The sequence below is a fragment of the Notolabrus celidotus genome, chromosome 18 (genome assembly GCF_009762535.1).
Source record: "Notolabrus celidotus isolate fNotCel1 chromosome 18, fNotCel1.pri, whole genome shotgun sequence".
Classification (NCBI taxonomy): Eukaryota; Metazoa; Chordata; class Actinopteri; order Labriformes; family Labridae; genus Notolabrus; species Notolabrus celidotus.
Genome location: NC_048289.1, coordinates 17,890,000 through 17,913,215, shown reverse-complemented (window position 1 = coordinate 17,913,215; position 23,216 = coordinate 17,890,000). Strand labels below are relative to the sequence as shown.

The 23,216-nt window shown below is 40.5% G+C and overlaps 1 protein-coding gene across 2 annotated transcripts in view; it reads left to right on the top strand.

Moving 5' to 3' along the window:
- Window positions 1-23,216, top strand: part of nrg3b (neuregulin 3b) — a 554,663-nt gene that overhangs the window by 118,675 nt on the left and 412,772 nt on the right. The window contains exon 3 of one of the 2 annotated variants that reach the window (XR_004634782.1): window positions 17,270-17,877. The exons of the other annotated variant lie outside the window; for it this stretch is intronic. The gene's annotated coding sequence lies outside the window, so the exon portion shown is untranslated. Of the gene's footprint in view, window positions 1-17,269; window positions 17,878-23,216 lie in introns of those variants that run through there. 2 annotated transcript variants of the gene reach the window in all.

Below are 23,216 nucleotides of genomic sequence, written 5' to 3'. Positions count from 1 at the left end.
CTTGTTCAAATGAGTGGTGATCTTGTGCATATAATTTGTTATCTTGTGCACACAAGTTAGCTTGTTAAAAAAGGTTCCGAGCCCCAGTGCAAGAATTAAGATCTTGTTATATAAGTTAAGATCTTGTGCACATAGGTTATCTTGTAAAAACAGTTTATCTTCTGCGTGCAAGTTAAGATCTTGTTTGCTACAAGTGCAGATCTTGTGAACACAAGGAAATAGCTTACCTTGTCTTGATCTTATCTTGCGCAAAAGCTAATGTGTACAAAAAAGTTAAGATCTTGTGAGCAAATCTTAAGGTATTGTGAAGTTATCATCTTTTGCAGAAAGTTTACTATCTCGTGTTTTTAAGGTGGATGGATAATAACTGTTGACGGACAACCAGTTCTCATTTTTTAGGATATCTTTGGTTTTTGAGATGGCATCCTTGCTAGATAAAAACATACTGAATTTGGTAAGATCTGCTTTGTGTAGAATGACCCTGGATTACAGAATATACCTCTTCATTTTGTACATCAATTAACCAAAATGTTGGGGTGAACTGTAACTTGTGCCCAAGCAAGAAAATGTTTTTGTTTTTGGTAGAAGAAACCAGCTCCTCCTGGGCGTTGTACTTAGGAAAACAAAGACATCCTGCTCCTTCTGGGTATCTGAATTTGTGTACGCAGTTTAGAGAAAGTCAGATACCAGGCTCGGATGGCTCCTTATTTCCACTGCAGTGTCCGCCCGGGGGGTAAAGGTTTGATATGAATACTGGAGTGGAAAAACAAGAAACAAGACTTCAAGGACTAACACTGGGAGATAAAATAGGTTATTGGGTGTAAGCATAGCCTCCAAAGGGATGAATAATGTAAAATAGGCTGGTTAGTTGTCAAACGAAACTCTTCATGGATTTTGGCTTCTTGCTATCTGCTCAGTAAAACGGACTTTCCTCTCATTAACAGTTGAAGGCGAGCTACCTATTCATGAGTTCCCATTAATTTTCAGCAAAGCTTTTTTATTCCTCTTGTATTAGCCTCGATTTTTGATGGACAAGAAACTAGAGAGATGGATCATTTTTGCATGAGGCCTGACCTACATGACGGCAGAGAATCACTAAACTGGGTTATGCTTTGATCCAGAGGAATGCTGGCTCGCCTCCATGTTATTGTATTATTTAACTGTTCCGAGCATCTGCTGAAGTGACCACTGACATTGAGTGCGAGGTGATGCTGTTGCCAGACATGTGTACGCATAAATATGGGACAGGCTGGGAGCAGTGTACAGATGCCTCGTGTATTAGTGTGGAGTAACAGAGAGAGGGAGCAGAGATCGCATATGGGATGAGGTAGGAAAAGGTTGTGGAGCTGCAACTGAAGATTAATCTGCTCACTTTTAATTGTGTAATTTGTCAAAATCATGTGAAAAATAAGCTTGTCACCATTTCTGAGAGCACAAAATGGGCTCTTCAGATTGCCAAGACTCCTCTCTAACCATCTAAAATAAATAGCTAAAGCAGCAAATCATTAAATTTCAGAAGCTAGAACCAGGAATATATATCTAATATTCGATATTCTTGCTTAAAAAATGCATAAATGCATGATGTATTCTTTTGTAATCTGTTAATCAGTTTTGTGTTGCTGGTCTGAAATGATCTGAAACATTTCACTGTATTCACAATTCCCATTTTCCTCTGAGGTCATGCTCATGGTCAGAAGCTTCAATGCTGTTAAAATGTTGTACCAATGTGTTCCAGGTTGTAAATTGTAAACCTGTTCTGAACAGGTGAGAAACTTAACGGACAATTGTTGGTAAAATGACCTGATTTCTGTACAGACTTTCACTAAGTAGAATTAAATAATTGATAGCTAGCACCCAGCTACCTTTAGACAGATGCTAACGAATACTTGCAGTCTAGTCATTCCAGCTACCATAACGTTACATTAGCTGGTAAGTAGCCCTGGTAGTTACTTATTTCAAGTTAAAGCTTACATATTATGTAAAATAGTTTTTCACAAAAATTGTGTCACTGGTCTGTCTTCAAAACATCCCAAAGCACTTCCCCTCCCTCTTTTTCCCCTGCTCCATCTTTTGGAAAATGTGTGCTTAAATCTGAGATTTTCCCCCACCTCCAGGTCACGGTGACACTCCCTGAGATTGGAGAGAAGTCTGCCCCTCGAGTCTGCCTCACAACTGCCATTGTTTATTCCTCCTGCCAACGCCTCTTGCAAAACGAACCAATCAATCTTTATTTGTATTGCGCCAAATCACAACAAACGTTATCTCAAGACGCTTTTACAAACATAGCAGACCATACTCTTTGTTAAATTATTAACAAAGACCCAACATCAAGACAGGATAAGATCCAGTCCCATCCTACAGACAGGACTCGGTCTTATCTCATCTTAATCCACCATGAGCAGAGCACTTTGCAGTATTAAGCAAGTTACAGCGGCAAGAAAAAACTTTAACAGGCAGAAACCTCGAGCAGGACCAGACTTATGTTAGACAGCCATCTGCCTCGACCAAGTTGGGGTTAGGAAGGGAGATAGAGGAGAATAAGAGAGAGAGATGATAGTGCATTTCGTAAAACTAACCAATGGTGATATTAGCTTTCAGCTACTTCTTGTCCAAAGGTAACAGGCTGTTCTCAAAACCGCCTACTATACTCGCAGTACGTACTGATTTGGCCAAAATTCAGTATGAGGTAAGTAGAATGTGAACAAGAGCAAAATCTGCAGTATGCCAAAATTCCCTGGATGTCTACTGATTGGGGAAAATTTCACAGTATGCATCAGACCAGTCTGCCTCGCGTACTGTTTCCCACAATGCGCAGCGCTCGTTCCGCTTTTTCTTTTCTTTTCTTTTTTTTAACGGGGGGAACTCAGTTTTTAGGTGCTGTGAAAATTATTAAATTCCATATAAACCTCTTACTTACTTTTTAAATCATAAGTGGATGCTAAAGAAGCAGTTTCTCTATCAGCTCGGCCGTTGTTTACTTCCGCATTACGAAACCGAAATTCAGTGACGTCTGGCTCAGCGTACTGCAACACAGATCGAACAGAACACTCTAACCTTGAGCATGACGTCAATGGAGAATGGCTGCTCGTAACCATGAAACTGCAATTATAAGGACAAAACAGATTGAAGAGAAGTGTTTTTTTCTTTTTTTAAATATTGTACAAACTGAAGACTCAAATGAAGACAAAAAAACAACAATCATGTCAGAATAGTGAACAGAATTGTACTTGTCACTGGTCATCCACTGCCTGCAGAAAAACAGCCTCAGAGTTACCTGGTTAAAGTTGTCATGAAATTGTCTTGACAATAATTCTGGTGACCATGACAGAAGCTCCTCGGTGTGTCCCGGGCAGGTGGGGAAAAATAATCATCTGTCCTCTGGCCTGCTCCCAAACCCCTCCATCACTCTGTATCAAATTAAAAGACCTGAGTCTGTGTCCTCCCTCCAGAGTGTCAGCCACCCCATGTCAAAACCTAACAAGTCATTTGCTGGAGGTTATTGTTATTGTATGACATTTAATCCAAGTCGTAATATTAGCATAATTTCCTGACCGGCCTTCTTAACCTCTGGTCACCTTTAATTGGTCAGCGCTTTTTAATGTCCATGTCTCAGTGTGTTTCTCATAATTGTTATGGCTGCTGCACATTTTATAGACGGTCACCTCATCTCTTAGTGCGCCGGGGAAAAAAACAAGCCATCCGGTGTGAAAGCATCAGGATTCTCTCAGTGAGGGGCAGATGTGATCAGTGACAGATATGTGGACCCTGCAGCTCCTTCCTCTGTGTGTGTGTTTGTGTGCTGTCTCCTCTCAGTAATGCTGTCTCGAAGATGTTTTAACCCCTGGTGGCATGTGTGTCGGCAGGTGTGGCGTTTGGCAGCCATGCTGTCTCTACACAGCACGTCTGCTGCGAAGAGTGATTAGTTCTGTAGCTGGGTGCTGTATGTGGACATGTTGACACAGGAAGGTCACAGAGTTGCATGAAAAATGGACAAAGGGGTGGAGGTTTTCGAGCCCAGGCAGGGAATGGTGTAAAGAAAACGGACATCTATCTTTGTCTGTTTTTCAGTTTTCATTTGGAAATAATTCTTTTGTTTTTTCTTTTCTTTTCCCATCGCTTCTAAATCCAATTACCTTAATGAGACAAACACTAAAGCAGCAATCTTGATGAAATACTGATTTTAAAGTGGATTGTTTGGCAGGATATCCAGGCAGTAATGGCTACATTCATATTGCCTGCCTCAGTATTTACTTTTAATTTAATGCTAAAAAACAGAAAATACCTCTCTTAAGAATTCACTCTCAAGAGGCCCCTGCTGAAACATATACTGTTAGAGGTATACGTGTTTTCTTTGCACCCCATTTGACACAAAGAAAACGTAATTACGGCATCTAATCTTCTTTATAGCCCCCCTCCATCCACCTTTTTTATTTTGGGTTTATTTGGGATCTCATTATTTAAAGTTAATTATGACCGGATGAGTTGATAAGGACTTTATTGTGAGGAGCAATCATACAAAAGGAATATACAGCTCAGTGCAACTTAATTTAACATAAAGAACAAAACAGCACTCAAGACAGCAAGCATAAAACAATTAAGTACAGATAAAATGCTAGCAAATTAATAAGTTACATAAATATGCATAATAATGTTAAGCCTATAATACAGTATAAACAACAATGGCTTAAATAGATAAAACCAAGGTAACATACCGGGCTGGTTGTTAATTTAACTGTCATTGAGGTGGGAAGGAAATACTAAATCTGTTGCTCTTATACTAACATGCTCTCTAACGTCTGCCTGAAGGTTACATTTCATATTCATACTACAACTTCTGTTAGTATGGACTGAGAATATATATGAAAAAAACTAAGTAAAAGAAGTGACAAAAACAACTTCACATCCTGCTCTATTTCCACACAGCCGACATTTAAGCCATGGGGTTGCTAATGTTCGTGTAACAGACTGTCCTGTGGTTTGTATGTGTGTACCTATAGTTGGCTGTAGGCTGCTGTAAAGTGGTTGTTGTTGCTGTAATGTGGCTGGCTGTGCGCATTTGGTAAAGTGCAACTAAGTGTAAGCCATGACTGGAGTTCCACATCAATGTACCGCTAATTATTAAAAAAGTTTTCTTTTAATTATTATACATTTAGGCAAACTGAGAAAGCTTGGTTATACCAAGCGCCAACCTCCAGTCTAAAAATAGTCCAATGCAGAAGTGCTAAAAACTGTAGTTCATTGAGGATCCGCTTGAGGCTGGCTCTGGAAGTACCGGAAACCACATACACACTAATTCAAAAAAGCCGATCTTTACAGCAGAAGTAAACATGTTTACAGCCTGGTACAAAAGACTGGACTGGAAGTCTGGATAGCTCATTTCTCGATCGGCACACACTGTACGGGGGTGACATTTTTTTCAAATGCTGCAATTTCGAAGATATTGAGATTACGAGTCTTCCAATGAGAGGCCCAGCTGACTTGATTGACAGGCGGGAACACTGTAGCTGTTGGCTAGGAGGCTCAAAGCCCGCCTCTTTACGTCACACTGACTCGACAGCAGCAATATGGCTGCCACCGACGGTTGGCCTCAAAGCAGCGCTTCAGAAACAGATGGATGACGTCACGGATACTACGTCCATATTCTATACAGTCTATGGGTTGTACTCAGATTCTGCTGCAAATTGTGCCCAGTGACAGCTGATGTCAATGATTGGTGTGAGATGATTGGCTCAAATGCAGATTTAAAAAAAAAAAAGCCCAGCTTGGCTTTGATTTGACCGCCCGGGTTGGCACCGGGACATCCCTTGACGTTTTTCTACAATTCTCTAACTGTACTTGAAATAATTTAGAAAAGTTTAAAAAATGTTTAGGTCAACATCAGATCTGAGTCACATCTAATTGATGATAAGTAATCTTGTTTCTATCTCCTTCTGTCCTGTGATGTGGATGTAAGCATAGCTAAGTCATGGAACTAAAACCATGTTAGACAGATCTATTTGTGCTTCATACAAAGAAAACTCTGAAACTATGACTAAAGGCAGCTATTCACCTCGTGTAGGCTCCATAAAGCACAGTTTTGTTTGTGCTCCAAGGCTAGCACAGCTGAAGCCTTTCAATACCACTGTAAATAGATTCATAATGTAACACTCTGATCATTCAACTGTTGATTCCTATGACCTTACACTGTCATGCTTCAATCTAATGTTTGTATGAAATTGACATTTAATGACGAGGACCTCAGCAGAGTGGAAAGGTTTCACTGTAGAGCAGTCAAACCTCCCACAGACAACAATTTCACACACGCAGCTCAGTGATTGTATGTGTCTAGGTTATTTGCCCAACCGTACATATTATAGTTGGTGCCCAATGTGTACAAGTATCAGGAGCCACTTTAAAACCGGAGGGTTTATTTGAACTGTCTGAAATGCATGGTCTAAAGTGCAGGGATTTTTCGACGTTTAACAGCTGACAATCTGAGCACAAAGTAAAGGATGTATTGAGTCCTACAATGAAGAACAAGGTTTTGTTGTTGTAACATTAATCACTGTCTCTCTGGGGGTGTATACAACACAGTACAATACAATATGATTCACCATTCAACTTATTCAAGACTTTTTTGGGGGGGTTCTTCCACTAGTTTATCAACAGCTGATTATGATATACTATTCTTGTATGGATCAAAAATGAAAATTTCTAACGGTCAGCAAAAGTACTTTGTTGGGCTGCCAGGTAACGTCTGAGTGGGGAAACACTAACGGTGCATCCTCAAAACCTAGATCTTCTCAGTTGTTCCCATATCAGTACGCTCAATTAAGCTGTAGAAGTAAGACATGTAATGAATTCCATCTACAGAAGTCAAACACAGATAGCCCCCTCTGCAGTTTAAAAAGGGTATTGATTATCATTTTTCATCTCCTTCATCTAAATAGCCCTTAATATATAGTAGGGGTGTGCTGATACATCGATTGTAAGATTCATCCCAATTCGACACGTGACGATTCATTTACGATTCATAATTGTTCAAAAACGATTATTTTTCATATTAACTAAATGACAGGAACACAACCGCTGCTCGCGGAACGAAAGTGGCGCATACCGCCCGGACACCTGAAGGAACAAACCAGGTGAAAATGGTGTCCATATGCTGTCGTTAACAACCAGGGCTTTCTTGCTCTCATGCGAACGCTGGAGCCCAGATACAAACTCCCAAAGTGAAAATTATTACTTAATGAGTGAGTCGAGCAACGACTGGGAGCTGGTGAGTTATGTCCTCCAAACGAGAGTGATGACTGAGAGCCACACTGGTGCAAATGTAGCTGAGCTGTTGCAAAAAGTAGTAGAAGAATGGCAGATAAAGGACAAAGATTTGGTTTTAGTCACTGATAACGCCTTCAATATGGTTGTTGCTGCTCAGCTGGGAAACTTCCTCCATGTTAAATGTTATGCACACACTCCCAACCTTGCCTCTCAGAAAGCACTCAAGGTGCCTGCTGTGTAAAAATAAAAGATAATGGAGATACATTTGTTTGGTTACTTTAACTAATGGGTAAGGAGAAATATCATTTTTTTTAAAATATGAAGTACCACAAAGTGAGGGGGAAAAAAATGTATCGAAAATCGTTATAATCGTGTTAATTGTTAATAATCGTTAAATAATCGAATTGTAGCACCCTGAATCGTAATCGAATCAAATCAAATCGTGAGGTGCCTTACATGGCACACCCCTAATATATACCTATGTTTTGTTGGCGGGGTGGGACCTTTATTGATAGGACATCTTAAGAGAGACAAGTAATGTGGGGAGTGGAAAGCAGGGCAAACCATGCAGCAAATAGTCATAGTAACCTCTGGGCTATTGGAGCCCCGATCTCCAACTGTCTCATGAGGTGTAACTACATTTTTGGTTATCTCCCAGTTTCTTCTAAAGCAATTTCCCCTTCGAAGTCTACAGGTCTGAGGTCAGGCTCTGGCTTATTCAACCTCTCTTCTTCAACTGTGGTCTATTAAAAGCAGGACACACACAGGTAACTGAATAAAATATGGTGATGTGCAGTAAGTGTGTCTTCATATTAAGACAAAATTAGGCTGGGCGAGGATTTATTAAGTTCTGTGTGCTTAATTTTCAGGTGGGCTTTTTGGATCACATTATTCTGCCGGCGTATTAGACTCTAGACAGTTAAGATTAATATTTGGCATGATTGTACATGGCACTGGTAGTGTGCTAAGACCTATTTTAATGTTATCTCTTTTTGCATGTGTGTTTGGGTGTGTCTGAGTGCTCGTGCGGGTGAGCTCTGTGTCAATCATAAGCTGGAGACTCTTCCCTGTCAAAGACACAAGGGAAAGGCTTCCAAAGTTAAAACAGGCATGAAAGGGGTGAGCAATGAGCTGGCATAATAAATGCAACAGCATTACGCCTGATTTCCACCAGATCTGTGTTCAGTATGTCTCTGCTCCGGACTCTCGTCCGTCAACACTCACTGGCTGGGTTTTCAGAGTGCAGCATTGACAGACATCTGTAGTCATGACACTGAAAAAAATCTGTGGTTTTCTTCCTCCATGATGAGCTTCTTCTCATTCATGTTGGTGTCAGTGGTGTCTGAAAACCTCTGACCTGTTGACTCCAGGCCTGGCTCCACTCATTATGATGTGAGCTGATTAATGTGCTGTGCTCCTGCATCTAGCAACGATAGAAGCCTTGCTTACCTGCTGCAGAGGCCTTTGATTGCCGGAGTTGAGGCAGAAGAAGTTTAGCCGCGGGAAGCACACATTTTGGCTGTTTTTGAAACCGCCTTCTATACTAGCAGTACGTACTGATTTGGCCAAAATTCTGTATGTAGTTAGCAGTATGTGAACAAGAGCAAATTCTGCAGTATGCCAAAACTCCCCAGATGTCTACTGATTCAGGAAAATGTTTTGCCTTCATTTGATAGGACAGCTGAAGTGAGACAGGAAATGCGGGGAGAGAGTGTGGGAAGACATGCAGGAAATGGTCGCGGCTGGGAATCGAACCGGCTAACTCTGGGACGAGGACTGTAGCTTCTGTATGTCGGGCGCTTAGACCGCTAGGCCACCAGTGCCCCCGAAAGTGCATTTTTAATATCTGTCAGTGCTTCATTGAATAACAGGAGAAAGATTGCAATATCGCAACACCACGATTTTATTGATAAATGGTGCTACGGCTTCTGTTGCTTCAAAATAGCAATGCACCAACAATGTGCTTGACCAAACCTTCTTATAAGACCAACACACTGGGCGCACAGATTGGTGAAAATACATCAAAAAACATTGGAACCAGGAATGAAAATGGCAGCATGTGGTTCAAAAATGTCTGTTGCGCCGTGCTGTGAGGAGTTTTGCGCTTGGATAATGGTCACTTATTTTCCTCAGAGGAGTGGTAAGCTACAGTCTGGACTTTGGATTTTAACTGGTCTGGTGTTGACCCACAAGCTTGTTGTTTGTTCTCTTCTTTTTCACCTGGAAAATTGCAAGTATTTGACCTAAGCCTCTCTTTGACACAGTTTTGTGACCTGAATAAAAAAGTGGACGAAAGGTCAAGAATTCATTGCTGTGTGGACTGCAAATCTAAGACGGATAAATCTCCAGTTCAGTTGTGTGTGTGTGTGTCCTATGTTTTTAAGTCTATTAGCATTTAATATTTCAATTACCAATCATGTGAACTACAGGCATTTGCTGTTTCTCACATGATTGGCCAGTTTCCAGAGGGTAACACAATTAATGCATGCAAGCTCAATAAGTTATCAAATGACTTTTCCATGTTCTTGGATAGCTCGTGTGTTGTATGTTTTGAAACCTCCTGGCAATGGTAAAAAGGTAACACATCATAGCTGGAAATCACAGAATTTTTAGCTTTCACTTGAATACAACAGTAAGGTTAAAGCAGCTATGTTTACTGATAACAGATGGTGTTATTTGTGACTATGATTTCAGAATTTCAAATTATGAAACTGGAATTAAAAGCCTGCTTCTCTGGGAAAACATCCTGTGAATTAAATCACTTTTCTACTCCAAGGGTTGTTTGGCCCCTGCTGAGGGTAAACATGCCCCTGGCCAAAGGTAATGGTGACACCTTTGAATAACAATGGGCAATTTTCATGAGCCCTCTTGTGAAGGAAAACACATTTCAGCCACTCTCCACCTGTAAGTGAAAAAATCTCATCTGGGCAAAACCACCGTGCTCTTCTGATGTTGTGCTCGCCTTTAAGGAGTAGTTTTGTGCTTCAGGTTTCAGACTTTGTGCTCTAAAATCCTTCTTTTCCAACCTGACAATAGCAATTTTCTGTCTGTCTTTGCTTTACTTTTTATTTGCAGGCATACCACAGTAATAAATTGCAGCTGGGGGTGAGTCAGGAGGATAAAAGGTGATCATTTTCTGGTTCTTTTCCAGATTCTAGATATTTCCTGGTCTGTTGGGACTAGGGATGTACATTTTAAGTATTTTCCGTGATCGATTTTTGGAAATGTTAACGATCAATTATCGATTAATTGATAAAAAAAACCATTATTATTCTTACGTCAAAAACAAGGCCAAATACGTTGTTTTCCCCCTAAATTATATTTTCTACAGCAACAAAATGCATATCACTGACAGGATTGAATACGGGTACATGTTTGACACGCAGAATATCAACGATCAGGCTCATAGAAATATTCTACGCGGACATAATCTTATAAAGTGAAGGCTCATAATACTAACAGAAAAGTACTTCAGACTCACAGTGTCCAGTTTTCTGTCTACTCGTTCTTATTGAGAAAAATAAACATGTGTATTCGGTCAGGTGTCAGCCAGGAGCGCAACCGGGTCATAATCAGTCCCGCTGGAGAAAAGCCCAGACGGCTCTGATGTTGCTGGTCTGTAAACGTAGCGTACCAGAATTTCCCACTTTGTTGCCTTCGCATCCAAAGGTGGGAAATATCCTGTTTAAAGCTGTCAACCTTTGTGTCCGTGTTGTTGTTGGCAGCAGTTTTGTATTGATCCTCTTTTAAAAAGCGCACGTGGAGACCTGACGCACACCCGCAGCCCCCAACTGAGCATCTCCGCTGTGCGCAACATCTTTAACAGCTGATTCACATCGAAACATGCTTTAAACTTAAAACACCTCCCTGATAGATGAGTGTAATATGAGACCACATGATGTTTGTTCCACGTGACGGAAAATTGATAACAAAAAATTTGTGTTTCGAGTAATTTCTTAACAATCAATTAATCGATTAATTGATTATCGATAATCGATTAATTGTGGTCATCCCTAGTTGGAACCAATTAGAATGGATGTGTTTTTACAAATTTACCACCAGCTACGCAACCAAATATCTATCAGATGTTGATTCTTTTAAGGTTCCAGTTAGGAGCTTGGGATTTAAGGGCAACAAAACAAAATGCTTAATGGTCAATGAGTATTTTGACTTGAAAAAACTTAATATAAAGCAGTCCCTCCAGGAAATCAACGCAAATTCAACCAATCAGCATGATTTTTGCACTGCCTTGCAATTTTATACAATCACAACAACTTTCCCGCAAATTTGACCAATTACCTTAATCTCAGCCCCTGAACGTCATCGGTTTCATCATCAATTTCACTTCTTTGGAACATAAACGTAAGTCCTCACTTGATCGGCACTTTTCAACAGCAAAACACGCACAGAGAACGGGTGAAAAGAGGGGACAGCAGGCAGGACAAGTGACGAAGACAACGTTGTTATTTATAGATACTAGAGTTATTATATGAGGGGCGCAGTGTTTGCTTGGTCACCTACCTGCAGCAGGTGTGCTTTATGAACCAGCTCTCCCGCCTTCATGCATCTCTCATCTTCATTGACGATTTTTACCCCCGGTGTGCGTTAGTGACAAAGACACAACCGGGGCACGTCTCTTTAATATTTGACGTTTGGCGTTGTTGCCGCCATTACCGTAAAAAGCTCCGCGGCTTGAGCTTGATTTAATCCAGTTTGGTGATGCATCAGACACATTTAGTAAGTTTTGATCAACTCCTTGTTGAAAGATGCAGATGCATTTCAGAGTGCCGTGAACTGACTGTCAAGTGCCTCTGTCACTGCGAGGTGCATTCAGGGACCGTCGTAAATGTGCAATACTTCCCTTTAATGGAATTTTTCAGTGAATTAAGAGAATGAAAATACAGTCACAGTGGCCACATCATGAATGTTTCCTAAAAACAACTGTAATTTAGTGTATTTACTTGCCACTGAGGTGTTATTGGGGTAAAAAAAGCAACAAAAAAAACGCAACTTTCACTGCAATTTTTTCAAAAAGCTGTTGCAAAATCAGGCTTTTTGGGCCGCAACAATCACAAAAAAACCCCCCCTGTGAAATCATGGAGGGACTGTTCTTTCAAGGTTCCAGTTAGGAGCTTTGGATTTAAGGGCAACAAAACAAGACGCTTAATGGTCAATGAGTATTTTGTCTTGGAAAAACTTAATATAAAGCCGACCTACTGCCAAGTATTTTGATGTAAAAGAAAGAACAGACATTGCTGCAGGGCTTCTGAAAGGTCAATCGGATGATACAGGGCATGGAGGAAAAATAATAAAGCTTTCTAATATGAGCCGAGAGCATTACAAAGAATACCAATGAGTGACCTCAGAGATATTTGTCATTGACAGGGAAAGGCCCATCTGTTAGCTAAGCAGGTATAAAGACTTCAGTAGGGAATTTGCTCGGTTCACGGGTGCAGAAACCGAATATACTCAAGCAAATGACTACGCTATGACATATAGAGTCATTTTCTTACAGGATCTTTGCTGCCCAGTTGTCTGCTGTATTATTGTAATACAATCTAAATGATTTCATGAGGATCAGCTCAATGGTCGCATCTAGCATGTGTGCAGTGTGGCGGCAAAATAATCATTTGGATGTCATTAGATAAAGGCATTAAATCCTTATGATCCCCATTGAAGGCAGCTGTATGGCTGAAGCCAGAACAATGCTTCTTTACCTTCATGACTTGTGATTTACTTCAAATAATGAGATTATTTCAGCCTCTTGAGTATTTTTTTTTTGCCTCGGTGAAACTCCCACATCCACAGGGCAGGAAGAAAGCGAGGTGATGCAGTGCCACTGAAAGGTGTCCAAACTAACCAAAGACCATAGGCTTAAGGGTTTTCAGAGCCAGTTATTGACTGCAGAGGTTAGTGAACCCTGAGCACGGGTCACAGGAGCTCCTTTGCGGTGGCTTGGTTCTACCTGTATCAAAAAAAATGCTGCTCAAAAGAGGCTGTCTGTACTGCTCGTGTCATCCACTGCAGAACATGTAAGAATTCAGTGTTTCTGTCCTCCCACGCACCCTTCTCCTCTCATCTCATACCAGAACGTATAGCTTTAATGAGGGGAGGAAAACTTATTATAAAAGAAGACGTGTGCTGAAATGTGATGTCTCAAGTATCTCAAACAGGAAGCCAGTCACTCATAAGTTTTTAAGTTTTGCCATGTCTGAATGATTTAAAGTGCACAGGGCAACAGATTTAAACAGTGTGCCATCAAATCAGGTTCAGAGCTGCTTCAACAATTAATCGATGAATCAATTGACAGAAGTTGATTAATTTATCACCAAATGTTGTAAATTTAAAGTTTTATATCGAGCTCCTAAGGTACCATAAGGTGATATTTATCTTGAGGGACGGAGGTATCTCGTCCACACAAGTTATTATATTGTGTGCACAAGATAAAACTTCGGATACTTAAAGCTGGGGTTGGTAGTCAGATTTAGATACACTTTTTGTTATACTGGTTAAAATGATCTTTATGTCGATGACAATCAATACATAATGTGTTCTTAAAAAAGAGCGAAGAAAAGCTGCTATCTACAGCCGGAGTAAACCTGGGAAAACACCAACCAACCACCGTTTTTGGGTCCCAAAATTTTAAACAAATCAAATCCCGTCCTGCCGTTCTGCCCGCCTCCTGCGTGTACATTTCCCCGGCGTGTACTCCCCGTCCCCTGCCTCTGCCTCTGCTTCCCCTGACTCTCCTGACTGCCACTCTTGCTCGACCTCAGGCCTGTTCCCTCTGAGCTGATGAGGTGCTTTGCTCAGGACTGTAGTTCGGATCAGAGTCTAAAAAACTCTCACCACAGGGGCTCTGACAAGCAAAAGAATTAATGACATTTAGTAAGTCCTACAGAAAATGTATATGTATTGTAGTGTCCATCCGGACGCTGTAGGGATGACGAGCCGATTCATGAACACGTTGAGCTTCAATAACCGGTCACTGTCAGCCGTGATCACGCCAACCAACAAAGCAACAATCAATGTTTGAATGAATGAAGAACTTCTCCTACTTGTCTCTTTTCTCTCCCGCTCACACTCTCTACACCTCTCCTGATGCCTTCACTAACCGTCAACACTATAGGAATTAAGAACATCTACACTGAACACGTTTAACAAACAGTAGAGTTGTTACAGTATTATATATGTGTTATAACTTTTCTCCTGATATCGTGTCACTGTTACAACTGGATAATGCTAGCATGACAGTTGTGAGTACTAACAGCAGACATGTTTGTTTGTGTTTTTAACTTTCACTATGATAATGTTTTTGTGAGGACCGGTTTGAATCAGTCACGATCATATGGTCATGAATCAGCGGCGCTCGTGCATGTGAGCGGGGGCGTCGTTTTGGAGGAGCTCCAAGGGGAGGGGGGTTAGACGGAGTCCTGAAGACATGCTACATTCAAATTATGCTAGTTTTCCAAGACTACCGACCCCAGCTTTAAGGAGCTTTGTAGTTTTGTTCCATTTAGTAAAAATGGTAATTACTTACTGACTAAATCTTACATATTTTTGTCATTATGTAAACAAAAGTCTTACGTTTTTTATCTTAAACTTACTTCCAGACTTTTATGCCTTTATTCAGAGGCCAGGACTGTGGATAGAGCAGGAAACTGGGAGAAAGAGAGGTTAATGACAGGCCGCCCGCGTCAAGGACGATAGCCTAAGTACATTGGGCATACAACTTGACCTCTAGGCCAAACTGGTGCCCCAGTCTTCAGATTTTTAAGTAGAAATAAAATGGTCACCTAAGACATTGCCAACTACATACAGGGAAATGTGTTGTTCCTGATATTTTCAATGGGCCATAAACACAAAAAAACCCAACCCGTATTAATTGATAGTTCTTGGTTTATGTCTGTTACCCGTTACTTGGCTTTGATTGGTCAAAACCTCATAACAGTAATTAATTCCCAAATCCAAAGCCATGCCCAGGACGACATGATTAAACCTCATATCAAGTCAAGCTGCAGAAAGGAGTCCAGCAAATTTCAATTCTGCCCATTGACACTGTGGCAAAAACGTTAGTTTCTGTCTCAGTCTGGTCTCGGGGTTTGTGATCTTGCTCACCTTGTTTGGATTCTAATTTGCATAACTACCAATTTACTATACCTTACATATTTCTGATGAACTTGTATACATTTTTTTTTTGAAGTTATATTTTTGGCCTTTTTGCCTTCATTGTATAGGCCAGCTGAAGAGAGACAGGAAATGTGGGGAGTAGAGAGTGGGGGAAGACATGCAGGAGATGGTTGACCTGCCGGGAATCGAACTGGCGACCCCTGCGACAAGGACTGTAGCCTCTGTATGTGGGGCGCTTAGACCGCTAGGCCACCAGCGACCCAACTTGTATAAATTCTAATCATCCAGTATATGCTTACATACTTTCTTTGATGCCAAAATGTGCGTGAATAAAAAGACCCCAAATTTAGAGAAGATAAGACAGAGAAGGATGGATTTGCCTTAAAATAAACAACACTAAAATTAGTAAAAATTGGTCAAAATTGTATTATCATCACTTGAGGTTAGATTAAATATGATAACAAGTATTTCTGCCACTGCGAGCATATACAATGATAATTTATTTCCCCTCCAGTATCAGCTCCCCATTCCCCACCCCTTTTAACACATAAGATGAAGCTATTGATGACAACAATGTTGAAGAATTACAGTGGTGGACAGTAACAGAGTAAATCTACTTGAGTACAGTACTTAAGGACATTTCTTGAGTGTCTGTACTTTACTTGAGTATTATTTTTTGGGGGGAATTTATTACTTTTACTCCACTACATTCAGAAGACAATTATTGTACTTTTTACCCCACTACATTTCTATCAATGCTCTAGTTACTCACTACTTTTGCTTTCAAGTCAGCTCATGAATTTCCTTCTCTTTTCTGAAATCTGATCCCTAAGACAGTAAAATGTGTTTGTGTAGTTCTGTTTGTCTCAGTGGTTTAGTCTTACCTGTATATCGTGCGTCTCCACGGTTGAACGTGGAGCAAACACAGAGCAGATTTCACTCAGATCAGGCAGTTCATTTAGAGGTGGTAATGATGGCTATAATTCTCCACCTGAGCATCCATGGTCATATCTTCAGCCCGTGTTAGAGGTTTTTGAAATGAAGAATGATACGTATCGTTTGAAATGTTCTCCCTGTTTCCCACTCTGCCCAAACACACAAACATTCACTGTCCAACCTGAGAAAGCGTGCTGAGCTACATAACATTTGTTTCATTCCAGATGAACATTTCAAACTAAGTTATCTGTGCTTGGAGTAACTTAGTGTCTGTTCTTATTCCATGGTATAGTTTTTAGAGATTTCAAGCAATGGTTTCTAAATAAACATAATGTAACAGAATGTACTCCTGTGTATTCTTGACTGCACTTATGTATTGTGAGATTTTTTGAGAAGTACTTTGAATACCTAAGTATTTTAAAAGCAAGTACTTCAGTACTTTAACTCAAGTAATAATCTGATAGAGCAACTTTCACTTGCATTGGAGTAATATTTGGCCAGGAGGATGTATACTTTGACTTAAGTAATGAAGCTGTGTACTTTGTCCACCACTGTATATAAGTAAAGACATATTGAAAAAAACACACAAAAAAACAAACAGAGGAGGATGAAGAATAAGAACTATCAGAAGCATTCATCAAAGAGTTGAGGTCAGAAGTTGAACCTACCACAAATGTGTCATGTAGTGTAGCCTCTGGGTGTCTGCTCCACAACTGAGCTGGCAGCCCTCATGCTCAAGGCCCTAAATCCAAGAGTTCTGGGGGTGAAATATGTCTAAATGGTAGTTTTTAAATCAAATAATGTCTTGCACCATAGATCTTTATGTTACAGTAATGTCCCTGTAAAACACAGCAAACAGTATTTAGGTCAGGCAGCTTATTTGTGGTGACAGGCATCGCATGTGAGGATACTTACTGAAAAGTTACTTCCTTCTCTCCTCTGACAGAACCGCTGTGACGGATGTCAAAATATTGGGACAGCCAGCCCCACAGTGCTGCAGGTGTGCATCAGTTTGTGAGTCACTAAGGAAACACTGAGGCAGACATGATGGAAGGACAGGTGGAAGGACACTGGAGAGAAACAGCTGTGCACGTCTGGAAATTAAAAAATGTCCAGAACTGGTACACGGGTAAATATTTACCTTTCTGGGGTGACACTAATGCCGACACACATTAGCACGGCATGAACACAGATGTGTCCACGTCTGCACCATGGGACTAATCCATCCCGTGTTTTCACATAAAACCGCACACCTAAATGACCAGCGTTTTAGTGCCGATGCACTTCCATAATTCCCAGAGCAAAAAATAAATCCCGGCCAGTGATGACTTTCCACTTTACTGCTACATGCACAAGCCATTATTTCCTCACAGAAAACAATCAGGTGTTCTCTAGGATTTTGACAAGGAGAGAGGAGACGCAGTAATGTTTTAGGGGAGAGACTGTGGAACCGAAAACAGTTCACTCACTCAGATGGCGTTCCTTTTTTTGGCCTCATTCGGCAAATAGCCTCGAGGTGGATCTCCATCACTTGGTATAAATCTGTATAAATCATCTTAGAATGGTCTGAGTCATTTTTTAGTAAGTTCTTCATTACAATAATCCTAACACTGGAATTGCAGTTATTGTGTCATGAAAAAAACAAGCACATTAATAACCAATTTGTAAGCTATGGAGATCTAAGAACAGAGGACGCTGAAACATTACAGCTCTTCTGTGTGAGGTAATGTTGCTGCCATAGCAACTGCAACCTGTTCCTACTCTTTGATCTGATTGGTTGAAGAAAGGTGTACACTGGGCACACTGACATGGTTACTTTTTTACTTTTAAGTGTACTTTTTTTTTCTTCAATTCAGTTTTATTCCTGAGGAAAAGAAGTTTCAAAATGTACATGAAATGTTGAAGAAGCTGCTACCATGTTAACAGTAAGGGGAGATTGAGGTCAGGCAGGATTGTGGGTAACAATAAGCAGATGGTTAAGGTAGCAGAGAGAAAGAGGGTTTTATAACTTGTTTCATCCTATTGGCACACAGCTGATCAGACTCTGATCATTAGAATGAAATCACATACACTGATTGTTTTTTAATGATATTGAATTGCCAACAAACTCTAGGGCTGTTATTTTTTTTAAGTGCGACTTATCACTCAATTGCAATAGTTAAAATCATGATTAATCCCATTTTAAAATTATCCTGGATTACAAAACAATTTTCACACCAAATGAATGAAATGAGGTCTTCCTCAATGTTAACTGACCTGCAGATAGCTGCCAACCATTGAGCAAGTGCTGTAGTGAACTCACTAGTCCAGTTTCATCCACAGGTCTGTTACGATTGGCATGCTCCAAAATTAGGGATGGGAATTGATAAGAATTTAGCGATTCCAATTCCATAATCGATACTGCTTAACGATCCGATTCCTTATTGATTCTCTTATCGATTCTCATTGGATGAGGGAATTAAATAATACAAGTGGGTTTGTTTTTATGGATTCTGTTTGTTTAGGGCATGGTATTTAGAGTTGAGAGTCTTTATCATCTCCCTACAGAAAACATGGAAATAATGATACATAACTACACTGGTTAAAACAACATGCAACTCTGATACTTCTAGATTTCACCTGAGGAGATAACAGAAAATATGCAACAAATTAACCTACCAAAACTCAGAGGCATCTACAGTGGCAAAAGGGTGTAAACCCTTAACAACAAATCTGGACACTGCTCGGTGACACTCGTTTATCCTCGCCTCTGTCAGCTTAGTCTTCCCTGCCTCGATAAAAGGGGTTGCTAGAGGTGTGTGAGAGCTACCCGCTGCAGCCTCTGAGAGAGCCAGCCTCTGAGCTCGCATGAATCTGACAGTCATCCTCATCTAAAATTTAATTTCAGGAGATGGAGAGAATTCATATGGTGAAAGGAGGTTAACAGGGAGCTAACATAATCACAACAGAGGACCTGGATGCTTTTCGACATTAAAAGCAGATGACGCTGTGACGTTAGCTCCGCTCCTGATTTTACCTTGATGAGACACACCTTCGCTAAGTAGCGTATCAAACACGTTACATTTCTGCAAATGAATTGCATGCTGGGTGGACAAATGTTTCTGCATATTGGAAGTATCCCCCCCCCCCCCCCCCCCTTTGAAGAAATTAAAGCTTTGCAAGTGTTGCAAGTAGCCCTGGTATCATTTTTTCGCGTGAAATATAGTCAAACTGGAGTGCTTCTGCCTTGACGCCATGTTGGAAAAGTTCTAAAGCAAAATACACTTCTCGTGGTTGACATCATCACGCATTTGCAACGTAAGAGGAATCGATAAGCGTAATCGTTAGGCACGCAAATAAACGATTCCCAGGAATCTAATCACTTGGAACCGGTTCCCAAAAAGAACCAGTTCCCATCCCTATCCAAAATAGTGCCCTGTTGGCTTTTGTTCAAAAGTCACTTTTTGACCAATAAAAGCAATACCAGTTATAGTAAAAAAATATATATTTTCATCTCGTCTTTCAACCAAATAATAGAAAAGACCCAGTGGTGGAAGGTCTCTAATGGTTAAAAGTTCTTGATATTGTTATCAAGGTGAATCCTCATACCTAGTTATATGTGAGTTGCCAGGTTCGAGAGTGGTTGGGTGATAATTCTAACTTTGGAGAAATCTTTATTGGCTGCTTTTCAGGTAGCAGTTTTCATGCTAGACTAATCTAAAAGCCCCTGGCTCCTGCTCCATAAATCATATACAAATATGAGCTTTATATCCGTCTCATAATCTAAGTCTTGGAAAAAAAACAAATAAGATGCGTTTTTCAAAAGATTTATTAGCCCTGTCGTTAATATCAGGAAAGTAAGTATCCTGAAATCAGCATTAGCCATCTGTTGTTCAAAATTTGCATGCTGGACATAAAGCCAGCTGATGACTGACAAATGAAATGCCATTCAGCTAAATTAATCAGCTTAAATCTCTTGTTTAGCTGGCTGAGTGAATTGTTGGCAGTGATTGGACTTGTCTCTGACCTGCTTGTTACAACTTGTTACTGAAGTTAGCATTAGCCAGGCAGTGTGTAGAGCTTTTACATGTTATTACAATATGAAACCCACCAAACACAGTCTTCTCCACCTCACTTCTCTCCCTTACACAGAGTTTACTTAAGTTTTAAACACACAGAAAGTAATGTGATCCTATGTGTTATTTTTCCAACATGCATTAAATGATGACCAATTCATGATCCGTCTATAAATTGGCATGCCTCTCCTCTACAGTGTTGCCACCTACCTGTATGCACACCGGGGACATGCTTGGGCTATAAGTGTGCAGACGAGGGTGGTATGCTGGCTCAGCAGCTAGCTCAGTGGCCTTCCAGGGAGATGTTTGTGTTTGTGGGTTTGAATCGTGGCCCTGCTCCTTCTTGTTTGGAGGCAGGTTGGCCTTCTGTTTGTGTGGGTTTCCTCCCACCATCTGAGCACATGCAGCTTAGGTCAACTCCAATCTCTAAATTGTCCGTATGTGTTGCCTTTTATTTTTTTTCCCTGTAGTTCAGTGAGTGTGGATGCTGTGACAAACCTGTTATAACTGTGTCAAAGAAGCTGGAATTAAGTTACTTTTTATTAACAACTCGTAAAATACAGAAGATTGGTCAGTGGCCTAAGATATGGGCTTAAGGAACCCTATTGTTATCATATCTTGATGCTTATTGGTCAGACAAATGTAGGACAATTATCTGGGACAATGAGTTTTGATTTGTGTTTGAAACCAACCGTCACTCTTGACTTCTCTTAAAGTCAAGAGTGAATTCGATATTGATCAATATGCTTCAATATCAATCCAACAATATGCATAAATGACAGAACAACCAACATCCTTCATTACAGTGAGAAGAAGAAGAAACGTACTTTATTGATCCCCATGGGGGAAATTCAATTTTTTTCCACTCGTGTTATTTTTGTGGTCATGCACACACACAGTTTTGGTATATACATACAATTTTTACAAACATGCAGTGGACGTGCACTTAGGGAGCGATGTCAGAGTGAGGATGCTGCCATCAACCAGCGCACCCCGAGCAGTTGGGGGTTTGATGCCTTGCTCAAGGGCACCTCGGCAGTGCCCAGGCAAGTTAACTAGCACCTCTCCAGCCACCAGTCCAGTTGCCAAACTTTGTCCATACTGGGACTCGAACCGGCGACCCTCCAGTTTCCAAGTCAAGTCCCTATGGACTGAGCTACTGCCGCCCCGTACCTTTTATTATTAGTTAATATGTGCATTATTTAAATTTGTTAAGAAAAAAACTGCCTCTAAAATGAGTTTGACCCTTGAATTATTTTTCAATAAACAAAGAATAAAACTTTAAAGTGCAGTATGCTCTTAAGTGCACATCTGCAGAAGACTTGACACAAATTCCCACTCATTAGAAATTAAATGGGACATGGTGGTTTCATAAGGGCCCATCGCTTTGGAGGTCAAACCATTGCACATAAGCTTCACTCCCTCTGCTGACCTTAATGACTCAACAACTGCATCCTTTGACTTCCCTTAATAGTTTTGGAATGGAGACTTCTGTCGTGTATTTTCATGTTGATATGACGTAGTGTCATGAGGTAACAGTTCTATATACTATCGTTGCATGCATTACAAGGAAAAGGCAACATATTCAAACATGTTTGACTTGCTGTGAGCGCCTCTGCTGCTTCAACACTCTTGTCTGGTGTCTTCTTTATCCACTGTTCCTAGTCCATTTTTACATAATGATTAATATCTAACCGGCTTTGTCCACTAACATGACATCATTTGAAATTCCAACCTCGCCATGCTTCTTGATAGGCTTGTGAACAAGCTATCCTGTTTCATGATAAAGAAGTGTCAAAATGTTTGAAAAATACACGGATGCATGTCTTCTAACCTTTCCTAGATACCTGCTTAGCTTTTGAAAAATGTTGATTGGACATATTCCTCTCTGACTACAGCTATAGTATGTATTATATAGGGGCAACAATAGCATGAGATATAGAACGGTGGGGCGTCTGTTATATAAGCTTGAATGTAAAGATGATGTATAAATACCAGCTACTGCATACAGAGACACCTCATGCATTTATATGAGAGAAAAAAATGTGTGTGTGCATGGAAATCCGATCACTGTTAGACACATTCAGACTGAAATATTGAGGCCTTGCTTCACTGGGACACTTTTATTATGCGTCTGATATATTCTCTTATCAGCTTCGAAAAATGTCATTGAACATCAACTAAGATAAATGCCTTTTGTAGTTTGAATTATGAAGGAAACACATTAGCAATGTTCAGATGCAATTTTCAGTTCTTTCAAGTCACTTCAAACAAGCGTTGAAGTTGGGAACTTTACATAATTTAACAATAAAATCAAGTGGGATCACTGTTTTCCATCTGTATGCCAAAACGCTTTACATTTGCAAAGTCAGGCATGGCTTGGTTTTCTCCAGTGTTCACTACAAGTCAGCCCATGCACCCTTTCACTCTACCACCTAGCCACTCATCTCTACAACCTTCATATACATGGCTTCATCAAATGTTCATGTGCAAATGCTTGGAAGTAAGCCTGAATCATTCACAACGCCTGGGAACCAGATCTGTGGATTAGTCCTTTATCATGCCAGGTCTCCAGAGTGCAATCATGTCATTCGCTGTGGTGCTAATAAACACAGAGCTCATTTCAGTCCATGTCTCACTTGGATGTGGCTGGTGTCAGAAGCATTATGTGTTTCTGCTGTGTGCTTTATGAGGAAGAAGAGTGCTAGAGTTAGGCGTTCTATCAGCTACGTGTGTGTGTGTGTGTGTGTGTGTGTGTGTGTGTGTGTGTGTGTGTGTGTGTGTGTGTGTGTGTGTGTGTGTGTGTGTGTGTGTGTGTGTGTGTGTGTGTGTGTGTGT